Source organism: Coturnix japonica, chromosome 1 (assembly GCF_054131305.1).
Source record: "Coturnix japonica strain WE chromosome 1, WE-NBRP24, whole genome shotgun sequence".
NCBI classification, from domain to species: domain Eukaryota; kingdom Metazoa; phylum Chordata; class Aves; order Galliformes; family Phasianidae; genus Coturnix; species Coturnix japonica.
Genome location: NC_140663.1, coordinates 128,423,844 through 128,448,525, shown reverse-complemented (window position 1 = coordinate 128,448,525; position 24,682 = coordinate 128,423,844). Strand labels below are relative to the sequence as shown.

Below are 24,682 nucleotides of genomic sequence, written 5' to 3'. Positions count from 1 at the left end.
AGATATAAGTTATTCTTCTTATTAAAGGGGAAAAAGAAAGAAAACAAACAAACAAACAAAAAGACAAGCTTCAATACATTGTCCACACAGTGTTCCAGGGCAGACCCCAAATTTAGGAAGATATCACATGGATTTCTCCACACTCCTACTATCTACTACACTTTCTAAATCATGGGAATTTAACAAAGCAGAAGATTATTTGCTGTAGATACTTTTCTCTTTTCCTTCTCTGCTAGAATACCATATATTAGGAACTCCTCTTGGGAAAATAACTTAAAAAAATATAGTGGATGCTAAGTAACTTAATGGAAAATAAAATGCTTTGTGCTTCTGGGACTGCTATTTAAAGGCCAACTTGATGTTTTATGTAAAATAAGTATTGCAATCTTAGGACCTCACCTTACATTTCATCAGGATTGACTACAGGTAAAGCACTTTTTCCCCAGTAAGAGCACACAATTCTAGGAGTCATTAATAAGCTCCCTCGGGACAAGTGGCCTTTTTTGCTGCTCCCACCCCATCCCCCAAAAGTGGGAGTTATGAAGTAAAAAACAACAAAAAGAAAATCAGTAACAAAGTTGGATGCCTTTTCACCACATATACAGCGATGCTGAAGACTCAGATAAATATTGTAGTTAGAACTATTTTGTATGAATATGTTTTGTCCTCTCACCTAAAGTATGAAAAATTAACCAGTTCTATTGCATTTATTTTATTGTATATAAGCCCATTTATAACTTGCAATAAGCTGTTTGTCTGCTTTATTCCATGTTGGAATAGGACATAGGACTTTACATTCTTCTAACATACATATCAATATTTTTACAAGGACTTCAATTGTCTTCAGAAACAGCTGGAAGAAAGCTGCACCAAAATGCACGTGGCCCTTGGAAAGGAGCCCTCATACCATTTTCTGGACAGCTGCATACAGAGTATTGCTATCATCTGTAAAGACAACTGTATCTAACCATAAACACTGGGGTAGAAGCTCATTTCCAACAAGGAATCAGAGGTGGGCAGAACAGGCCCGTGTTACTAGGTACACAAAAGTTAAAAATATATATATATTACGTGTCAGCATTCTCTTGCTACTTCCTTCCCTGTTATACAGACTCATATTTGTCTTAAGATCAATATTGTTTTCTCAGAATAACCTGTCCTTGTAATCTTCAGAGTAAAAAAATCTTGTGGTAGCTGAGCAGGTGAAACTGAAAGTTCAAAATGGGAACCAGTTACTTCTTCGTCCTTAGGAGTGCAATATTAACATAGAGGTCATGGTAAGATGGGAGTCCCAACAAGCTTACACAAGTCTGAAATAAGCAGTTCCTTCAGAAATGAATAAAGAGGTTAGATTATGTGATCATCACTGTATTGGTTGTAGAAAGAACTCTTTAAGTGAATTCCTCCTGACATAGAAAATTACTGTATAAAATTCCTACTAATGTAAAGAGAATACTCCTGTTGGCTTGTTTATCTATGTATTCAGTCATCATAAACAGTATAAGTTAAAGAGAATAAGTTTAGGAAATACTGAGAAAATGGCAAACCATTGTTCTGACACAGAGAGGTCCCACTTTCACAGTCTTAGAGAAGTTTGTAGAAAAGCCAGCTGTAGGGTTGGCAAGAAAGGCAGAGGACCCCCTTTCTATACTGAATTGGACAGGAATCTGGAACTGCTAACGTTATTCAAAGAAGACACATCTGAAATCCCAAGGAAGTTCATTACAAAAGATGCTTGACTGTGGGGAAGGCAGTCAGTTAGAACACAGTATTTCAATAGAAGTCATGTATTTCTCCCCTGTGTGAGTTTCCTTTCCTGGAATTTAAACTTTTTTTATTATTATTATTATTATTATTATTATTATTATTATTATTATTATTATTATTATTATTATTATTTTATATATTTAAGTTGGACTCAGTTTAGTTATGGCTAGCAAGGATCAATAGTTTCCTCATCTCTAATTAATTACAAATCTAAATGGCCTACTTTAGTCCAATTTTTTTCACTCTTTCTAGCCACGGTATGAATAATGACACTCCCTTATATTAAAATTCATTGGCCTCTTTCACACTCATATGCATCTGAGCCCAGAGTAGCACACACACAGCTGTGAAAAGTCTTTGTGGAATAATATCTGCTTTCAGTGTTTCCAGCTATTATCAAATCCTCTGAAAATCCACAGGCTGTCTGCTCTAGGTTCAACTTGTAAGAGTTATCTTCCAGTATTTGTTATCAGTACCTACATACCTTGAATGCTACTCCAAAATTCCCTTGCTTTACTTTAATTTTTCCATCATCCTCTTCCAGCATAAAATTGTATCAGTGTGAGATCCCAGTAAAAAGTGATTAACACAGGATTTGTGATTTGGCTGAGGAAAAAATAAATTAATCAGTGCCTTAAATCATCGTTCCCTTTCCTTTCCTTGTCTTCCCTTTCCTTCTCTTTCCTTTCCCTTCCTTTCCTGGACAGACAGTACACAAGCACAGTACACATTCTAATATTCCATATTTATTAATAATTAACTAAGAGATCAATTTAAACATGGTTTGGGGAGTGGATGCTTATCCTTACACTTTAAAAAAATACTAAAAATTTTAGAAGGACATGAGAAACTGATAGTGAAAAATGACACACTTCTTCAGAAATGAAGGGATAATACCTACAATGTACCAAATTCATAAAGAAAACTCCTTCCTTCCTCTGGAGGACTTCAAAAACTCACATATTTTCAGGGGAAATCTAACCAGTGCTGAGAAATTAAATAAAATTATGTATCCTTGTGATGAAATAAGAAGTTATTAATCAAAAACAGACATTATCCGAGTAGGTTAATTGTATGGTCAATAGAAAGAAACCAAGAAAAGAGAATATTTTTCCTAATCTGGAAAGAACTGTCAACAGCAAGTGCTAGACAATAGCTGAAAAGGAAAAAGTATTCATAGCTGTAGATTTTCACCAAGAGTTTGGACAGATCAAACTCAACAGGGGAAGCGTGATTCCTGTGCTAGCATTATGTTAACCACTTCCATCCCAAATGAGAACCAAAGTGTGGCAAACTGCTCAGGTTCAGATTTGAATTCTGGTAAGTCAGTGTGTTTTCATAGTGTTGTTCTGAAATCAGAAACAAGCAACTTCAGAACACCAGACTGCAAAATGACAGAAGAAAGAAAAGCAGAAGCTAGGAGTAAACTTTAAGGCAGCATTAGACAAAGATTAGACAAAGTATTTCATCCAGATCCTAAAGGAATTTGAGAACACAGAGAATGTAAAACAAAAAGATCTGAAAGATCTTTAGAATACCTGAGGAAATTAATTTCAAAAATGTCATAGGCAGAGCTTATTGCCAGTTGTGCAAAAATAAATAAATAAATAAATAAAAGTATAGAAAGATGAACAAAGCAAAATATTTGCAGAAATCTCACCAAATAAATCTGAAGTGTGTGTTCGCCATTTGCAAAACAGAATTATTATGCAATCTAAAGCCATCTAGAGTTAAAAAATGAGACACAGTTTATGATGTATCCTGCAAGACCAACACACATCTGTATTTTTGTCGTCCATCCTGACCTCCAGTGACAAGTCAAATGTGTAATGTGCCTGGTAGTAACCATAGAATGGCAAGGGTTGGATGGGACTTCCAGGATCACCAGGTTCCAATCCTCCTGACACTGGAACTGTTGCAAGACATGAGATCATGTACTATCAATTTGATCAAATTACCCAGGGCCCCATCCAAACTGGCCTTAAACATCTCCAGGGATAGGGCACCCATAACCTCTCTGAGCAAACTGTTCTAGCACCTCATCACTCTCTCAGCAAAAACTTCCCCCTGACATCCAATCTAAATCTTCCTTTCTTTAGTTTAAATCCACCCACCCTTGTCCTATTGCTATCTACCATTGTAAAAAGTTGATTTCCCTTGTGTTTATACATTCCCTTTAAATACTGGAAAGCCACAATGAGGTCTCCTCTCAGCCTTCTCTTTTCCAGGCTGAACAAGCCTAGTTCCTTCCTCCTGTCTTCATAGGAGAGGTGCTACAGCCCTCAGATCATCTCCAAGGCCATCCCCTGGACTGTCTATATCACAGAAGACCACCAGACTGGTTAGGCATGACCTTCTCTTGGAGAAGCCATACTGGTTGTCTTGGATCACCTGATCATCCCTCATGTGCTATAACATGTCTTCCAGAAGAATCCGTTCCATGATCTTCCCAGGCACACAGGTGAAGCTCACCAACCTGTTTTTCCCCGGGGCCTGCTTCCTCCCTTTCCTGTAAGCGGGAGTGATGTTTCCCTTTTTTTCCAGTCTCCAGGGATTTTGCCTGACAGCCATGAGTTATCAGATATGATGGTGAGTCACTCAGCAATCACATCAGCCAGCTCTTTTAGAACCCTGGGTGCATGTCATCCAGTCCCATGGACTTGTACCTAATCAGTCTCATGATTTGGTCTTGGACTTGCTCCACCCTTACAGCAGAAGGGAGTTTGCTCTCCAAGTTCCCACTAAGAGGTTCATGTTAAGGGATGTGAGAATTCTAGCTGCCAGTGAAGACTGAGGCAAAGACCTAACTGAGTATCTCAGCCTTCTCCATATTCGTTGGCACCAGTTCTCCTTTCTCATTTAGCAGAGGAGGTATGCTGTGTTTGGCCTATATCTTCTTGTCTATGTACCTGAGAATCCCTTCTTGTTTTTTTAACATCCCTCACCAAGTTCAGTTTTATCTGTGTCTTGGCTTTCCTAATCCCATCTCTGCATGTCTGGACAGCATCCCTCTATTCTTGTCGGGTGACACATCCTTACTTCCACTAGCTGCATTTACCCTTCTTTTCCCTCAGTTTAACCAGAAAGTCCTTGCCAAGCCTTGCTGGTTTCCTGCCTGCTTTCTTGTTCTGAGGGATGGAAGGCTCCTGTGCTCTCCGAAAGGCATGCTTAAAAGAGTAGCCAGCTTTTTTTCACTTCTTTGTCCCTAGGGACTTCTTCCCAAGAGATCTCATCTAACAATTCCTTAAAGAACCTGAAGTTCACTCTCTTGAAGTTCAGGGTTCTGACCCCACTCTTTGCCAGGCTTACATTCCTGGAGATCCTGAGCTTAATCAGGGTACGGTTGTTGCAGCCCAGACTGCCTACAGTTTGATGTCTTTAAAAGCCTTCTCTGCATTGGTATCAGTTTTATGGGTCAAAATAACTCTTCAGCTAGTAGTCAGGATTTTACGTTTGATATTTAAAATAAAAAAAAGAGAGAGAGAGAGAGGGAAAAAAAAAAAAAAAAGAGTAAAAATGTTGGCTTTAGAACTGACAGCAGAGATGGCAGAGATACCACAACTTAGGTACAACAACCAAGAAGGATATTGCAAAGTTTGAATACTTCTCTGTCAACAGAGTTTGAGTAATCAGAGCCTAGAGATGTGGATTCTGTGCTGGCACTCACACTATAGAATCAGTACACAGAAAGCATCATGGAGAATCTGAGCTATCATTCTTTCCAGTCAGTTAAAAATTGGTTGAATGCCTTTTAGTCTTTTGCATACAAAAGCTAAAATGAAGCATGTCTTTAAAATTATACATTTTAGAAGGACTTACTCTTTTCTGGAGATCAAAGCCTGGTTACATTAATTTAGAAATCATATCCTTTTTAAAAATACATTCAAGATGGTCTTTCACTGTTTTTAGAATGACTTAGAAAGTCAACATAATCATAATCATGCCTGCATTCATTTACACTACAACTCAGTAGATTTTAGATTTTATTCCTATGTTATTCTGGCATCATTGTGTGATATCTATTTGGAAACATTCTCTGGCAACAATTAGGTTCATGTAGTTTGGTCTGATTCTAATTTATCACACTATAGCACAGGCTTTCACTCATGATGTCACACTTGCTCCAAAATGGTTGTACTGAAGGTTTCTCAACAAACACCTCTTCTGCTTTTGAATGAAGTTGATATACCAGTGTAAATTTCCATCTATTACTCCCTTCAAAAACATTCTGCATTTTACAGAACTGAAATTTAAGAGAACGTCTTTTTAATCCTTACATGAACTGACTGTTTAATAAAATTACTAAGGAAGATGCTGATTAATGGAAATCAAATTTCTGTTTACTTTTTTTCTTAAAATACTTTAAAAAAAATATCTTATTACCAATGGGAAAAAAAAAATCTTTTCTGGCTAAGAATATTTCAAAAAACCATGAATTTCAGTCACACTGTATTTATGGGACATTTCATATATATTTGTCAGAAGGGCACTCTGTAAAGATTTATAGGTACATCTCTGATGACAGTCTCTTTTAGATAGGTTACAGGAAGACTAGGATTTAAATGCTAGTAGCGTCAAATCAGAAGTCTGGGCAGCAGACATGAGTCTGATGGTTGCCCTGTCAATAGCTCACTTCCCCAAGAGGCTACATATCTAACAGTTTTTAGCAACCAACATTCACACATCACAGGAGCTAAGAATATCTCTTCTTCATTAATTAGCTTCATGATATATATTTGACCATGCCTGGAACTGCCAGTTTAAACAAAAACAAAAACAAAACAAAAAAACAAAAAAAAAAAAAAAAGAGAGAGAGAGAGAGATGACAGCTTATCATATCACTGTGAGGATCAGGTTCAAACTGACAGTCAATGCTACAAAATTCTTAGCTTATCTACTGCGTTGCGTTTTTTTTCAAGTGTTACAATTATTGCTCAGGAAAAAAAAAAACTAAAGTCTGGATAGGATTTGTGCTAGGGATCTCTCTAAATACATAGCAAGGATAAGATTGTACTGGGTTCAATAGCCCTGCTTTCCAGTCTTTCAACACAATACCAATAAGCTTTGTACATTCACCCACACTTTCATATTATCATCCCACTCCCCAGAGCATACAACACACACTCTCTGTTTCATGCTGTGAAAATATCATGGCTGTAGGCTGCAACAGAGTCCACACATTATTTTGGACCTTTTGAGCTGAAAATACTTCACTAAATATGAGAATTAAGTCCCAGTCCCAGAGGAACAGCATATCAAAGCTTTAGCCCACCATTATGTAGCGTGAGGGCTGTCAGTCTAGTCCATGGGGAGCCAGTCCTAAGCATTATGGACACAGTGTCATTCAGAAGTGCATGCATTTTTCTAGCACAAACTTCTTGGGTTAGTATACACATTTAGGTGTTAGATGAGCTTTCAGGAGATGTCTATGTATACAAATGAAATGGACAACATACCATCAGAATGCTCACTGTTTGAGGGTTAACTTTCACTACCCACTAGGAACTGTGCTTGGAATATTCCATCTCCTGATGCACAGTGACCCAGCCCATGCCTTATCATTCTGTTTCTAACCATAGCACTGCCTCTCTTACATAACAGAAATTCCCACTTGCCCTAACAAATACTGTAGCAATTTATGGATTTTGAACTAAAGGCAAAGTCTCACTGGGACAAAAGAGGATAGGAAACCCATCCAAACATTCTGCAATTCAATATTCCATATAACAAATATACAAGTTTTACTTATTACTGACTGCACACAATAACTTTGTGCTATAGTCTGAATGCATCCTACTAACTTCAAGAAGAATATGTCAAGTATCTCTGTAGAGGTTGATACTCAGAGAGAGGTCAACTGTTGCTTTGTCACCTGACTGACAGGCGTCTATGACTGGGGAATCTGAAGGTTCAGAATTCATGTTAGACTAATGGTCCACAAAGCAGGAGCCTCATGGGTGGATATGCTGGGTTATGTTCCATTTTTTTGTGTAATGAGTTTATTTTATTCAAAGGCAGCAAATGAAAACATGGTTTCTATTTTACCATGATAAGCCCTAAATTATGGTGAAGAATGCAAACAAATGCAGATGGCTAACCTTTTTATTATTTCTCAATCCATTTGCTTATTAGAGTTCATCATCTATTAGATTTAAAACAGACATATGAAATCAGTTAAGCTGGCTTCTGAAGCTGTAATAGAGATCACATTTTGTAGAAGGGTTTACATCAAGGATGATCCAGCCAGCATAAAAGCTCAATAGAAAGCAAGATTCAAAGTTTTCAGTCAGGCTAGATGCAAAATAAATAAGAATATCTAATACTTGAACAAAAGCGTAATATTTAAATACTAAATAGTTAAGTCGTTCTAGCAAGTCTCATGACAGGTTATCCACTAAAGAGTTAACAACATTAAATTACTGCACATTAATTAGTGTACCCTTCTGCCAAGCTAAATTTCTCCCACCTTCCAGTGAAAAAGAATTTCTGTATAGAAAATATTCTGCTTCCACACTTTCATTTCAAAGATAAATATTTCCTAATGTGCAAATGTCATCCTGCACAGCTGAGGAAAAAAAAAAAAAAAAAACTTTCTCAATTTTACTTTAAGGAATAAAACATATATAATATTGCAATGTAAATAAAACTGAGTTATTGTTGCTGTGGGAACCACAACTTTGAATATCTTCACTATTGTACATTTAAATTCTCTACCATAATGTTGCATTAACTTTATTTCTTTTTGCATTACGTTTATACCTAATGTGATTCCATTTCCCATCTCTTTACAGATGCAGATTAGCTACTGTAATGTTCCTGATGCAAAAACTGTTTTTTGGTAAATCGTATCAAAATGCTTCATGGAACTCACTGAGAAGTGTTGATATATGGAAATTGGTCTTTTTAAAAATTTCCCCCCAAAAACCAAATTGTATATTTTGAACAACTCCTCCCTTTCTATCATCACTTCCCATATTTCTGCAGAACTAAAGGGAATGGCACATCTGTGACATTTCAGAAGGAAAGTTCCCATTATTGTTAATCTAATGCTTATTCCAAATACACTGCACAGCAAGTTACAGTAATCTAAACAAAAAAATATAAGTGACAAAAGTTAACAGCTTGCCAAATTTATCAGGTTTGCACTGATAATGAATCTTTCCCTGTGAACTGTAAGGACTTTGGCATATAAAAATTAGACCGTATTCATAAAAAATAATTTCAGGTTATAATCTGACTGACGATTTACAAACCAACAATTGACTGTAAACATAATACTTTATTTAATGTACTCATTAAAAAATGTTGTGCATTACAACTCTCACTAGAAACGTTCTCTTATTTGTTAGATAAATGTTTTGGAAATTGCCTACTCTTTCTCTAGTTATTTCCTATCTTTTTTGATAGGCTTTTTTTTCCAATTCAGAACAAGATAATGATAAATTAATTCTAGGTAAGAGTCAAATATTTTTAGCTACTACATGGAGTATTTTTTATAATGAATATAATTGTAATTATTGAGATTAAGGTACTTAGGGACAAATAGCATAGGTTCCAAAGACAGTATAATAAAAGTGCCCATTAAAATCAAGGTAGAGCATAGATCAATAGTACTTAAGAGACTGGTTGCTTTCAAACAACTCAGGGGAGAGAGGTTAAATTATATCTATACATCATATTATTTCATTGAGCAGTACTGGTAACAGAAGTTGAGATCACAGAACTAAATCAGTTACTGCCTATTTCCAACCAAAATAGTTTTCCCTTACAGATCTTACAAAGTTATTATACAGTGAAAACAAGGCAGAGGAAAAAAAAGAAAAAAGAAAAAGTGTTTTGCTGCTCACTGCAATTCAGTAGGAACAGCACTTCACTTCCTTCTTTGTGGTGCTGCATTTGCCACTGACTTCCTATGTAACCATCTGTGAATTCAGCACCTGGTCTCTCTGTCCAAAATCCATTCATGGCAGGTCTATTCTAAAAGTGCAATAACACACTAAATAATATTAAAGAAAAATAAATAAATAAATAAATAAATAAACAAATAAATAAATAAATGTTAAATACAACCCCTTACTTGAAACTGTATATACAGAGATGTGAATGTGCAAAACTATGTGCATACAAATGTATGTTTGTACATACTGTGTACATCTGTATTTCTACACTGAGTGTCTATATACAGATAAAACTACACGCATGTAATTGAAGTCATTAATAAGGAGAGCATATGTAGGGAGTAACTGAGTATATTACAAACTTCTGTAATTTGAAATTGATCACAAGTCATTCTAAGAAAATCCATTTATTACAGTGTCTTGCTAGCTCTGACTTATATTTATAATCTATCAAGCACTTAATCAAAATGTTACACAGCTTTGACAGAGAACTTTCCTATACTCTACAAGATATGACTGTAAAATGTCTTCTTTCTTTCACTGCATGATTGAAAAATCAAGCTTTGAAATTTTATTTTAATAACATTGTTAGAGGTCTGTGTATTTCATTTCATTGTCAAAGTCTAATAGAATAATAAACCTTGATATTTCATCAGCCTTAAGTGTTTTCTTTTTTCCTCTCTCTTTTTTTTTCCACATAATGGTTTTAGGATTTTAGTTACTTAGTAGACTTAAATGGTACTCTTGGCATCTTTATTATTGATTCAGGTATCCTTAACCTCTTTGAACATACAGAGACATTCTTTGATACTTCTATAAGGTGGAAGTGTACATAAAAGATTCATCTAATTTATATAGATTCCACAAAAGTAAAACAAAACTTAATCACTCTCTGGAATTTCTTTAACCTCTTTTGCTTTGACTTTCACTATGTTTTATCAGATATTAATAGAGGAATGAGAGTAATAGATGAGAATAAATGTATTGTACTAATGTTCCTCTGAAAATCATTTCCACCTGTGTGTAATTCAGAAGCAAAGAAAAGAACAACAAAACCTTTCGTAATTGTGATTTTCTTTTCTTTTTCTTTTTTTGTTTTTAAATCTACACCTGAAATGCTCTTGTAAGATAATTTTTCTATGTATAAATATTACTACTGATCACCAAAAAAATACATTTGAGTTTCTTTCAAAAGCTTAAGCTATTTGCAAATTTCTTTCATTCACACTATGGTCCAGTTACCATTAAAATACAAAGTACTTTTCCCTCTTCATTTTTGTTCATTTGTTGGAGAGGTTTTTTTTTGTGGGTTTTTTTTTTGTTGTTTTTTTTTTTACTTCTAATTCACCAATAGTTGAATTAATGTATAAGAATTACATTTTTACACCTGGTAATTTCCCTCTGAAAAGTCAAAAGGTCTAGTGGCTGTAACCAAGTTTTTCCCTAGATATCTCTTTTCTCTTCCTCATATGCTTTTTCTTACTGGTTTATTCTGGAAAGAAGGAATAAGGAAGAATTTTCTGGCACAGCACCTTCATACCCTTACTGTGATGTCCCATTTGAAACTGAAAGCAAGTTGAATGACGGGAAACAGAAGTGACCCACAGGTATAGTTTAGTATTTTTGATTTGAGCAGCTCTTTAAAGAGTGTGTTTACATTTCTTTGGGGAAGACTTGCAAAGCAGAATCTGCTTCTGCCGTGAACTGAAGGGGCAGGAGGTTCAAAAGGACTTCAACACAATCTTACGGTATAAATCTTGTGTAATTGGATTGTATAAATATTGTGTAATTGGATCGGCTCTGCTTTAACCTTTCCGTTCTCACCAACTCCTGGTGTGTGTTCTTCTTCGTGTCCCATCACATGGGAAGGTGAAATATCTGTCCCCATTTGTAGCCTGCAGCCTGACCTCTGATCTAGACTGTTCACTCAGAATTCAGTTCCAAATGACTAGTGTTCTGTCAGACAAAATCTACATAATCTGCTGTCAAAGACTGTCAAACAAATGGTTGACTTCATACACCCCACTTCAGTAAAATGATCAAAACATCAGAAAGGAAAAAATATATATAATATCTCTCCTTGGGATGAAAATCTGGCGGAAATGAGAGAGTCTTTGAAAAAGGTAAAAATCAAATTCTTCCTGGGTGGACGTAAATAGGCACACAAAATGGTGAATGTATACTATTAATTTTTACCTCAGCTGTGGAATGAATTTGTCCTATTTCAGATTTGAAGTATGTAAATTTATTTGTTTTTATATTTAAAAAAAAAGACCCAGAAAACAGTCAAGATAAGTTCGAGAAGTATTAAAAAACAGCAATTAAATGTGGTCCAACAATTGTACAGGAATAGTTCTTTCAAATCCCAAAGTCTTTGTTTACAAACATCATCAAACCAGTTAATTGCATAAAAGCCACGATTAAAAATAAGCTTACATGTTAGTTTTCAGTCAGGGGAAAAGGGCGGTTAAAACATCCAGTTCTAAGTGTAATTAATTTTCAGTGCTACACATATTTTATAGCATAACTTTTATCTAAGTAAATCATTTTCTTTTGTTCTTGCAACAAAGTTCCTTGTAAAGTTGAATGAAGAAGCTGCTGGCATCCTCCATTTAATCCATGTCCATTAGAAATTACACATTTCACTTTCTGAGAGCTGTGAGCACTTTTCTTACCTGAGGCTGTTTTCTTTTTAGTGACTTTTATGAATAAGTATACTAATTTCACTTTATTCTTTCTCTACATCTATCCTATTATTAAAGCTTCAGAGACGCTGTATTCTTGCCCTGAGAAACAGCAATTCAGCCTGCTAAAGGTAATATGCTATTTTGCCTCATTATAATAAACACCAATGTTTTTACAACTGCAACAGTTCTCCACCAGTATTAGCATATTTTGGCTGAGGTATTGTTTTACCGTGACCTGTATAATAAGTGTCACATTAGCAACACAACAAATCAAACGTTTGTTAATTTCCCTCGCTTTCCCACACAGCTGCTAGTGTTATCGTGTCACCAGATTTTAATTAATATGATAAGTAACACTTGCAAGGCAACAAGCTGATTTTTTCCCCCGTGTGAGTGTCTCTGTGTGCACACGTGTAGGCCAGAAAAGCAGCAAATAAGAGACTTTTGCAGCAATTGCCTCACTCACATTTAAAACAACTCAGTATTAAAAGATAAATCTTCAGCTTGCCCTGAGAAGTCAGGATATGAATCTCAAAATATGTTACAAATGTATTTGATTTCCCGTTCTACTATTTTATTTTTATATTATTAAGCTTTCACTACCTGAGATATATATGGCAGACTATTTCAATCTGTCTCATTTCTTTTTCCCTACATAAGTAATAACAAATATATGCCTGACTTAGAAAACCTTAGAAAGTGTTTTTTCAGGTATTGCATCTTACCAGCTGAATTGCTTTAGTACAAGTCAAAAGTGCCATCTATTTGTAAAAGCTAGAAATGCACCAGCTGCCACTGCTGGAGTAGTGTGTGTGAGATAACCACATGCTTTCCTTGTACAGTGCTTTGCTAGCCCACAATGTGGATCACCAAAAAAGTCAGCAAATAGATTGAGAGAATTATTATGGGAATTTAGATTAAATTTCCCTTAAAAGATGTTAGCCACTCCATAACTGGGACATTGAAAGAATTTCCCCTCTTCTGTAGAAGCTTCCAACTGGCTTTCTAGGCTCTGACCCAGGAAGTATAGAAAAGAAATTACTTCCAACAGAGATGGAGACCTTGCCATGTTTTATAGAGCTCAAAGATTTGAGTATCAGGTAATTACAGCACATTTTTAACCTCAGTTCCATCATTAGACATAAATTTATCTATATAAAATCATAATTTTTCAAATTAGTGTACAATTATTGAATAGTCAATTGTGTTCTATTATATTGACAATGGCAAGTTGCCATTTCCACCATTTTATTAGGCATAGGATGAATCTCTGAAGATTATGCTTCCATCATTGCCAATCCCTCCCAGTCAGCAAAGAATTCTTTTCAACATATATGAAAAGCAGGGCCACCTCTGAAAGAATTTTCATGTCAATAGTGTTCTCTACTTTAAGGGCAATATTGAGTTTCCTACAACCTTCAAGTGGGAAGGTTGAAGAATATAACATATATCAAAATGAAAGAAGAAAACCCAGAGCAGCAGGGATCTGAAAGCAGGAAAGTGAGATGGGAATGGGTCTTGCAGAGAAAATTCCCCCGCTGACATCAAAGGAAATAAAAGTGCACACACACACACATAAAAAAAAGAAAAAGAAAGAAAAAGAAAAAAGAGAAAAGAGAAAAGGAAAAAGGAAAAGAAAAGGGAAAGGAAAAGGAAAAAGAAGAAAAAGAAAAGGAAAAAGAAGAAGAAAAAGAAAAAGAAAAAGAAGAAGAAAAAGAAAAAGAAGAAGAAGAAGAAAAAGAAAAAGAAAAAGAAAAAGAAAAAGAAAAAGAAAAAGAAAAAGAAAAAGAAAAAGAAAAAGAAAAAGAAAAAGAAAAAGAAAAAGAAAAAGAAAAAGAAAAAGAAAAAGAAAAGAAAAAGAAAAAGAAGAGGAAAAAGAAAAAGAAAAAGAAAAAAAAGAAAAAAAAGAAAAAAAGACAGAGAGCTGGGCCTTTTCTAAGGCCCAGTTATAAACTACTGCTGATATTAGGCTGATGAATTTTAATTATCTTCTCCACTAAAATGCCTTTTTTTCCTCTATTTCTCATTGTAGCTTGCAAATGGACAAACTACTTAGAAGGAGACCACTGGGAGAAAAAAATGCCCTGATGATAAACTACCAGCATCTCTGCTCCAAACTGACTCACAGGTTAAATCACACACTTGTGCCAGAAGAAAGGAATGGCTCTTGGCGTTTCTGATCAGAGAGAAGACTGTTGAGCATTTAAGAAAATATGAAATAGACAGAGGGAGTGAGATTGGGACAGAGAAATTCTAAAAGAAACATTGAAAGGCATATTTCTCAAAGTCTTGCAGACTGAATCCACAATATCTTGCAGACTGAACCTATGATGTTCCCATTCAAATCAAGAATAAGATTTCAGTAGAATACATACAACCCGCAGAATAATGCATCTTCCTATCAGTCCACAGTCTGGACAACACCTTGGTTAAAGAGTTCTGTTTATATGGCAGATGTAACACCAGAATAGAAATCAATATATTATAATAATAGCAGTGTCATAGGTATTTCACTAGGATCAGTGAACATTTCTATTCTATGCTTAAACAGCTGCAGAAAGATTGTCCCAGAGTGTTTCTGGCTTCCAATCCCTCTGAACAAGAAGTCAGTATATATTGCTGTTTCTTAGCTTATAAATTCAGACAAACAAGAATGTGTACAAGCAAAAAAAAAAAAAAAAGTCAGCACACTTAAATCTTCTAGGGCTAAAAACAAACAATATGAATAATTGCAAATATAACTATTGTTATACTGTTATACTGTCTATTGTCAGGTAAAATATAAAAGGGAATCATGTCCGATCTGTTCTATATCTAGGAAGAAGTTACTTCTGTGACTGAAGGAACTATGATACGGCTGTGTAAACTTTGAAACTCTGTGAGCCATATCAGTAACCTATTGAAAACTAAGTGCCAACTTAATTTCCATAGCTATTTACATAAATCTACATGCAAATCATACATCCATACAGGCATAATACTGTCATTGTTTGCATTTTTATTCCCTTTGACTGACAAACAGAAACTGCTTCTCTTGTGAGTTCTCTAGTAATTAAGAAAAAAAACACAAATCAACAACAAACAAGACCAGAGTGGTCTAAATGATGGCCCTTTCCACGGATTTAGGAAGATACAGAAAGCATTTAGATGCAGTCCCAGTTCCAGTGAGGGCACCCCACAGCCCAAGTTATATTACATGTACAAAAAATATAAGTCTTGGTGGATGAGGAGGGCTAAATTTGCACTTGGAACATCTCTGGGACTGAGAAACCAAAGACTGCAAAATATCCCATGGAAGACACCTCCTTGCTGAGAACTCTACACCATTGCCATGCAATGTTTCAAAAGTGAATCAGAATAATACGTTCTTTAACAATCTGGGAATGCTTACATACCACTCCTAGACAAGCTAATAGTGAGAAAGTCTATCCTTGCTACAGCTAAAGTAATAACAGTAATTCGGAATTCCTGGAGGAAAACAATAAAAATGTTCAGAAAGTATTATTGAAGGACATACCAGAAAAGGAGTTATAGCCTTTCTCTGAACAAAACTCTTCAAACATGCCAACCCTAGGGGCAATTCTGTAGTCTGCTTGGTATCATGTAGAAGACACCATTTCAGTTTATGACAAAAATTAGCAGTGCTCAGTGGTGAAAATGAGCTCAAGCAAAGTGTTAAATCTTTTATTTCCTGAACCACTAACCCTGTGCTGTTGAAAACAAAGAGTAGTATTTTCATCTGTAAATTCATATGTTTGCATCAACTGCCAGTGTTGAGTTGGTAAAAATCTCTGCAAAATTCTCAAGCAGATCTTGATGGCCTTTTCTGGACACTGGAAAGTCAAGCCAGGCCACAAGAGGCATTTGTAACTGTCTAGCAGGAGTAATGACCAATTAATACTGATCCACTGAGCTCTTGCCTCAACCATATAGTCTATGCTAAATAACTAAAATGGAAAATAGTGTTGTGAGTAATAGGGAGGGGGCTGGTTTTGGTCAGTCAATGCACAGAAAGTTGTGAAATATTTAAATTAAGAATCTCCTTTGAATTTGGTGCATTTTTCTTTAAGAAGGTGACTAGGCTGCTCTATCTTATGTGGCATTGAAGAGGTCTGAGGAATCATGTGAGACAGTAAATGATGCAGGAAAATTGTGTTCTCTTGCTTTTTGTTAAATTCCTACAAAACTGTACTTGTAATGCAACAATCGCTTTCTCATGAATAGGGCCCCCTGTCATTTGTTAGCTGACCCATCTCCGTTGTTACAAAAATCAAAAGGGAATTGATTTTGATGAACTGACATGCAACTGAAGGGTAACACAACCACCAGATGAACAAAAAAGCCAGCCTCACCACCAGTAGGTGGATCAATACTGTACCTATGTCAGGTATATGTAGTTATAACAAAAAAAGAAAAAACAAATAATCCCAAACTACACACCTCTTAAAATATAAGGCCTTGTTGTTTCTTGTGTTTAATTTAGGGGTTTACTGGTTTTCTCATCCAGTAATTTTTGAATCTTAGAAGAGGAAAACCCTGCCCTACAATGGAGAAAAAATGGAAAAAGTAAAAGACTTTTACATCATATGATACCTCTTTCTTCTGCTAATTGAAGAACTCAGTTCTGCAACTGAGTAGTCTTTGAGGCTGGGATTGGAAGACCCTACATAGTCCATTCCCTTGTCTGACACCATCTTCCAGGAAAAAGAAAGCAGTCTCACCTTAATTCCCCACACTTTGTGTCCTTTGTGTATGTTATACCATACATTTTCTCAGTGTGAAAGTAAAAGCTTTATGTCAATAAATATTTTCAGAGAAAATATTGCTCCTGTGTATTTCATTAACAGGATATTAATAGTTTTTGTTTCACAAGACCAAAAATGGATACATTCCTAATGAATCAATTTGCTTCTGTTTCTTTCCTTTACATCACTTACCTATTTGTTCTTAGATATGTGCATTCATGTCTCATGAATATTAAAGTTATCCACATATTATTATGCCAACATGTGATAAACTTTGATATATTGGTGTGTAAAAAAACTTGATAGCATGCATGAGAATGAGCAGCTGTTAATTTTATCCATAATTTGTGAGAAAGTTTCTGAAAGACATCATGAATTCTCTAAAATGTTACTTCTGGTTATTTGCCAGGAGGAGTGTGTGCTTGTTGAAGGCCTTTTTGAGTTGTACAGATCAGTCCCAACTCCTTGGGAATGCTTTACATATTTTACTATGTAAATTAACATGATTTAATGTAAATCATATAATCTAATTGTGTATTTATCTGAAAGACCAGTGTGACACTGAAGCATTTGTTTTATTCTCTCAGAGCTATGTGATATGCCTTTAAAGAATTACCATGTTATGGAGTATTTGCCAAAGAGACTGGACCCCAGTTCCTTTTCTTTTCATATCCAACGCTGAACTTCTTTTATGCTTCTATTAAAAATACTCTTGGGTAAATTAGACACAAAAAGCTGTGATTAAGTAATATTATAATGGTGACAGAAACAGAGAAATCAACAGTTAAAGCTCCCACTAATGTATGCGCTTACTTCACAAAGGTGTACTTCATATAACAATGGAAAAAGGTGACAAAGTAGGATGTGTTTTTCTTGAATTTATTAACCTATGGATGTCTGAGATACTTACACAAGCAAATGGGTTATTCCACCCTCTGAAAATCAGCTGAATTTTAAGAGTAATAAAGGCTATACCCAATTCCGTTCTGAACAGGTCAATTTGTAAAACAAAAAAATATTAAATTTTTGATGCTTTTCTTGGGGCACAGTGCTTTAGGTACAGTGGAACCTAAAACAAGAGCACATTTAGGTTAAGAATGCAGGTGTTTTTACAGGGAGACCCCATATCAGATCTCTTTTATCTTGCCATTTCTTGAGAAGCCATGATTATATATGAATAAATCTATGAGAATACTAAATGCGACTGCAGAAAATTGTCTCAGCAGATGTCAAGCTGGATGATGAACAGTGCCTAAGAAATGACAGTCTTCAGTACTGCCTCAGCATATCATTGGAGAGAGATACTTCAGCTTTCCCTTCTGTCAGTACTGTCTTAAGCAAGCAAGCAGACTTCAGTGCACTCTGATACAGCCCTGGAATACAGGAGTTGATGCAGAAGTAACACCTGTTTAAAAGATATCTGAAGGATGTAAGAGTCATATATTTCCAAACACTAAAAATATTAATAGTAGCAAAAACATTTAGCCCAGCTGTCAAAATGTTAAAGGTAAGCCTTAGGTTTGTTGAAAGGATAAACCAATTACAAATACTAATTTACTGATCACTGATAAACATCTTCTTACCTGAAGATGTTTCCATTAAATCCTGTACTTGATGTCATGACTCCGAAAGAAAAGTTTTGTTGTAGGCTGATGATATCCTATAACATACTTGGATGTAGCCTGCCACCCTGTTATGCATCACTTCTCTTTAAGGAGATTCCCCTGCTCTGAGGGAATGGCAAAAACACAAGCCTGATGGTTCTCTGAAGCTCTGAACTTAGCAGAGAGAAGCTCTGAAAGGAACATCATCCAACCTTCCATGCCAATGCAAACAGATGTAGAGGGGAAAAACAAAACAAATCAAAACAAAACAAACAAACAACAACAAAAAAGAGGCTTGTTGCAATCAATAGGCAGTACTGAGCCAGAAGTTTCTTGCTTTTTTTCCAAAATAAAAAGGCTGAGCAAGTCAAGTATTTAACAGCTGAAACCATGACCATGATATCTGTCAGAATGGAAACCCATTCTTCATCTGTTCAGAAAATTTCTCAAATAGGAGAGGCTGACACTGCTTTCGTATGATGTAATATGAGCCTAAGTGCTGCAGAGAAGTTTTTTCACTTGTTCTGTCCCACAGAATTGACTACTTTGAATTCCAATCAATTGTATTCCTGTTTAAAATATTCACCACTCTGAAATTCATCTGTAACAAGTACTCTTGCCTTAAGTCTACTAATTTTCCACTGTCTATGTTGTATTAACAACTTACAGAATATATTTAGATCTTATACTAAGTGACAGCCTCCATTCAGGAAATTAAACTAAATAACTGAGAATGGGAATAAAATCACTCTTTCCACAGCCAAATCCTTTTTTCCCAGTCAGACAAATTTTGTCTTTGTTTTGGTACAATACTGAAGTCTGAAAACACCCCACCTTAATTTCAAGCAGTTACCTGAGATAACTTCTAAGAGACATTCGTTCTTTTCTAATTTCATCATTAGAATATTATGGGGATTGTTAGATCAGAGATCATATAAAAACGTTTCTCTATCACATTTTTTACTTAAAAGGTCTGAGTTTTCTAAGAAAAACAAACTCTGTATAAAAGGTTATTGCGCCTTGGTGTCGTCATCTACAATTTATTTTCAGCAAGCAGTGCATGTGCTGAAAATTTTCTTCTACAAAAGAGTGGTCAGCCACTAGAAAGGGGTGCTGAGAGAGGTGGTGGACTCACTGTCCCTGGAGATGTTAAAGAAATGTTTAGATATTGCATTAAGAGAATTAAGGGAAATATCGGTGGTAGATGGATGATTGGACTGGATGATCTTGGAGGTCTTTTCCAGCCTCGGTGACTCTATGATTCTATCTCCAGAACTGGACATAAAAAATCATTCAACAATATACCACAGTGTTTTATATAGGAGGATTAAGAAGTATGGCAGATATGGGGAGAGGAAGCATAGGAGAATGGAACTCAAAACGAATTCCTGGGGTCTCATAGTCTCATAGTCTCGTGCGGGTTGGAAGGGACCTTAGAGATCATCAAGTCCAGCCCCCAGGATTCGAGCCTCTGTGTAGCAGAGCGGCACTTCTACCACTTGCGCCACAGGAGGGACTCGAACTCCAGGCCCCAGAGTTGCAAGGCGGCGTCCTTAACCACTGCGCCACCGGGGCACACAAAAAAAATATGGAACGCTTCACGAATTTGTGTGTCATGCTTGCTTAGGGGCCATGCTTATCTTCTCTGTATCGTTCCAATTTTAGTATATGTGCTGCCGAAGTGAGCACATATGAGGAAAATGAGGAGGGTCAATGAGGAATCATCTGTTCACCTTTTTTTAACTGAGGAAGAGTGATGTTTTTGGGGGATTTATAACTCATTGAGTACTTTATTTTTTAATCTGAAAAATTTATGTTAGATGTCTTTGGAACAGTGGTATTTGTCAGTCCTTAGTGAGAAATGGAGGAAAAAAACAAACAACAAAACAATATCAGTCCAGAGAGTAAGGCAGGTCTATACTAGGTTTATACTAGGGAACAATATTTGACTAATTGTACTGTGGTTACCATAAAATTTCTCTTTGCTTCAGAGCACTTTGATTACGTTCAAGCTGGGTAGCAAAGGACCACAAAAGAAACCATCAGTTAAGTTTCCTGGTTGCTCAGTCAAAAGTGTTTTCTCAGTGAGATTTTGTAATTCTAATTCTTTCTGAAGGGCCTAGAAGTTACACACTACACAGCAGACCACACACATATTTGGAACTGCCTTTAAAATAATTGGAGGTGTGTACACACTAAGGTAAAGAAATACCTCATTTAACCCTTCACATTGCAGGAAATGAAATACATAGAAGAAAAACCAAGTTTTTATTCAAAAATAAACAAAACCATTTCTTATAGACAGTCCAGCCAGATTTACTTAAGACTGTCTCAGAAACTATTCATTAAGATCTACACTGAAATAGCCTGAATAGTCTGTGATATGATTTGATATAAAGTTTTCAAAGAGTTCTCAAAAATACAATGTTGGTGCTAAAGATTTAGTACGAGTAAATAGAATTTATGCCATCACATCATAGCACATTCATTTTGAACATTAGGTTTTTATAAATGTTTTTGCAGTAAAGGCCAACAAAAATACAGAGCTACCTGAGAAAAAGAAGAACCTATAGATCAAGAAAGATGATCTTTCCCCTCTATTCAGGGCTCAGTTTGGGCTCCCCATTACAAAAACAAAATTGGCATAACCGGAATGAATACTGCACAGAGCCACAAAGATGTAGCTCATGAGGTACAAGAAAAGACTGAAAGGGCAGGTTTACTTGACTTTACAGATGAAAATTGATGCCCAGGCTTTTCTCAGCATAGGATAAACCTCTGAAATCTAAGGTAATCAGGCTGTTCATGTTAGTAAAGGTAGCTAGTAAGAAAAATAAATAAGAAAGGAAAATGAAAATTGAGAGAGAAGCATAAAAAGAGCAGTGGTGCTTTAAAAGTCACTATTACTGCCATAGGAAGATAAAGGGAAGGAGATAACTACTTCCTTCTTTGTAAGCAGACCTCGTATGTCCAAGAGTAACATTACTTCAGAAAGCAGGAGGGAAGAGCCAAAGCTGCAGACCATCACAGCACTGGGATGTCTGTGCTACGAAACAGAGATGCTGCTGCTGCTCTCAGGAACAAAGCAACAAGATCTGCACCCTGACGCATTCTAGCGTACCATTCTTGCTATGTGTGTCACTTGGTTTCTTTTCAAGTCACCAGCGTAGTCCTGAGTAGTACAAATGGTCATGACCCCTTTGGAAAATAAAAGAAAATATTTTAGCTACTCTCCAACTTTTGCAGAAATATTTTCCCCGTATATAATTGTGCTGTACATATTTTTCTGTTTTGCAAGTGCACATTTGATTTTTTTTTTTTGTCCTTTTCTCACTACAGTCACCCAGATACTGATTTTTTTTCTCCCTGCTGAGTTGAACAATGACATTTTTTTACCATTATTTCAAATGTTTTTCACAAGCTTGATTCAAAAAGGGATAATTCCCCACTATATTTGCAGTCTGATTATCAGATGATGATGGACAATAGATTGATAAGAGTCACTCAAGAAGATGCAAGCTCTTGTGTATAACAGCCACTGCAATTATCAGACACTACTAAACTATTATTGATCCTTTTCACATTGGGTGATAACTGAGCATTTTCCACTTATTTAAAGAGCTGTTAGCCAGAAACTCCCATCAATGAAAAGCAGTAGACGAATTTCTTCAAACATGGTTCAATAAATAATAGCACATATAGAAGGTCCATAGTTCCTTAATCTCAGTGAAACAACTAACTGTGAGGCACAGATATACCATCTAGTTGTTGCTAAATGTTTGATTACAATAAAAAAAGGAACCTCCACAAGGTCATTTAATATGTAACCCAGGTATCACTGACAGAACCATGTAACCATCCTGAAAACATGAAGAAAAATGGCTGTTGCCTCACCCTGGCTTCAATAATATCAACACTGGAAAAAAAATGGAAAGAAAAAGCATGCATGTCCAGAACAAGAACAAAAGTAGATTGCTCTCTATAACATCATGGGGCAGATCTCAATATGGCAAGGTTTCTTATATATAATTGTATTATTTCAAAGATATGTAAATCTGTGCTTAATATTAGAATGGTGCATTTTGATAGAACCATAATGACAGCAAAAATGGTCCTTATCAGTGAAATTCATATTACTTTCATTTTGTTCTCTTTAATACTAGGGACATACAGGATGTGATCTGATAATCAGAGTATTATATTTCTCAAGCAGGGCCAGTGGCAACATAGCAGTGGTCTACATGTAAAACTGGCTATTAAGGATATTAACTAGTAATTGCTTAGTGTAATCTCTCTAAATAATCAGTAATTAAAAAAATAAATAAAAAGGCTGACCATTGTGATTTAAGTTCAGATTAAAATTGACCAAAAAAGTCAATTGGAATGGTTTTAATTATTTATGGTGCTGTGTTTTCTTTCAACAGAAATGTTTTATATTTTAGCGAGGACAAAGTAGATAATTTGCAGCAACAATGGCTGTTCTTTTATCAGTTGAAGAAGAATGCTCTAATACACAGGATTTCAGGTCAAAAATATCCTCTTTTGTTTAAAACAAAGTGTTAATTTGTCCCATTTCTTTGATCTCCTACCATTGCTTTAAGCCCCATCAGCAGTATGTGTAGGGTCTGAACAGTTCTGGTGAAACTGCCAGCTAGTTTATCAGTTGCTTTTAGAATTGAACCTTTCCAGCCTATGCACAAGAGGAGGGAAAGTTGTAAATTTAATAGAATCACAGAATATCATCTTGAGTTGGAAGGGACCCACAAAGATCAACTCCAGCTCCCAGCTCTGCACAGGACCACCCAAAATCCAACCTCTATGTCTGAAAGATTTTGAACTCTAACAGGCTCAGTGGTGTAACCACTGCACTGGGAAACCTTTTCCAGGGTCTGATCACCCTCTGACAAAGAATCTATTCTTAATCCCCGTTCTGACCTTTCCCTGACACAGATCCATGCCATTCCATTGGGACCTATTGCTAGAGAGCTATACAGGAGCTCCATGGGCACACTCATTAGGCAGAGTTCCTTACAAATAAACTGGTAGAAGGCCTCTATTCTTCTGGGGTTGTCAGAAACAGGACAAATCCTTAGCCCAGCATCTTTCAACTCCCCAGACCTTTCCCTTCAGTCATGACATCGGACTTCTGAAGAAGAGATAAGGAGTTTTCTTAGTGAGACTCATGAAATGCCACGCTTGCTAGAATTCATCTCTGAACCATCAAAAGTATTACATTTAAAGTACTGAGCTCTCTTGAAATGTGTGCCTGTGTAAGTGGGCATTTGTGAAGGAGAGGACTTGGAGATTGGCTACCTGATCTTTTAAGCACCTCCACATGCAAGATGCCGGTTCTAAAAGGGAGTTGGTAGTTGAGTGGGCTACAGCTCATGTCTGGTCTGAATAATAAACAAGAAACCTGCCAACTTGTACTGATAAAACAAGGTAGAACAGTTTTAAACTAAAAGAGAGTCAATTTAGATTAGATATAGGGAAGACATTCTTTACTCGGAACGTGCTGCCACATAAGCTGTGGATGCCCTGTTCTTGGTGATATTCAAGGCCATGTTAGATGGCACCTTGAACAACCTGGTCTAGTGGAAGCTGTCCCTGCCACCCATGGCAGAAGGGCTGAAACTAGATGAGCTTTTAATGGTCCCTTCTGACTCAAACCATTTCATGATTCTATAATACCTCTGTGCAACACTGAACTAGATACCATCCCAGTCCTTATTCCCAAATAAATCAATCAATCCTTGAATCCCAATAGTTCTCAGCACATAGTATGTGTGCAGAGAACTATGCAGAGTTTACATAGTAACAGAGCAGTCAAGATGTAACTATTGCTATGCTCCAGAAAAAGTCCACACAAGCATAAAAGGCTGCTGAATATCCAGATTTCAGTAACCACTCCATCTCTGATTCCTAATCTACTCTTCATGAGTGACCTGAAGAAACAGCTTCAAAAGACAACCACAAAATAA

The 24,682-nt window shown here is 36.0% G+C and overlaps 1 long non-coding RNA gene and 1 other non-coding gene across 3 annotated transcripts in view; both read right to left on the bottom strand.

Annotated features, from left to right (window-relative positions):
* The window catches only part of LOC146762710 (uncharacterized), a 480,249-nt gene that overhangs the window by 386,044 nt on the left and 69,523 nt on the right, over positions 1-24,682 (bottom strand). The window lies entirely within an intron of this gene.
* Positions 20,284-20,390, bottom strand: LOC116652799 (U6 spliceosomal RNA). Its single transcript, XR_004306019.2, has one exon. It is a non-coding gene; the product is annotated as a U6 spliceosomal RNA (small nuclear RNA).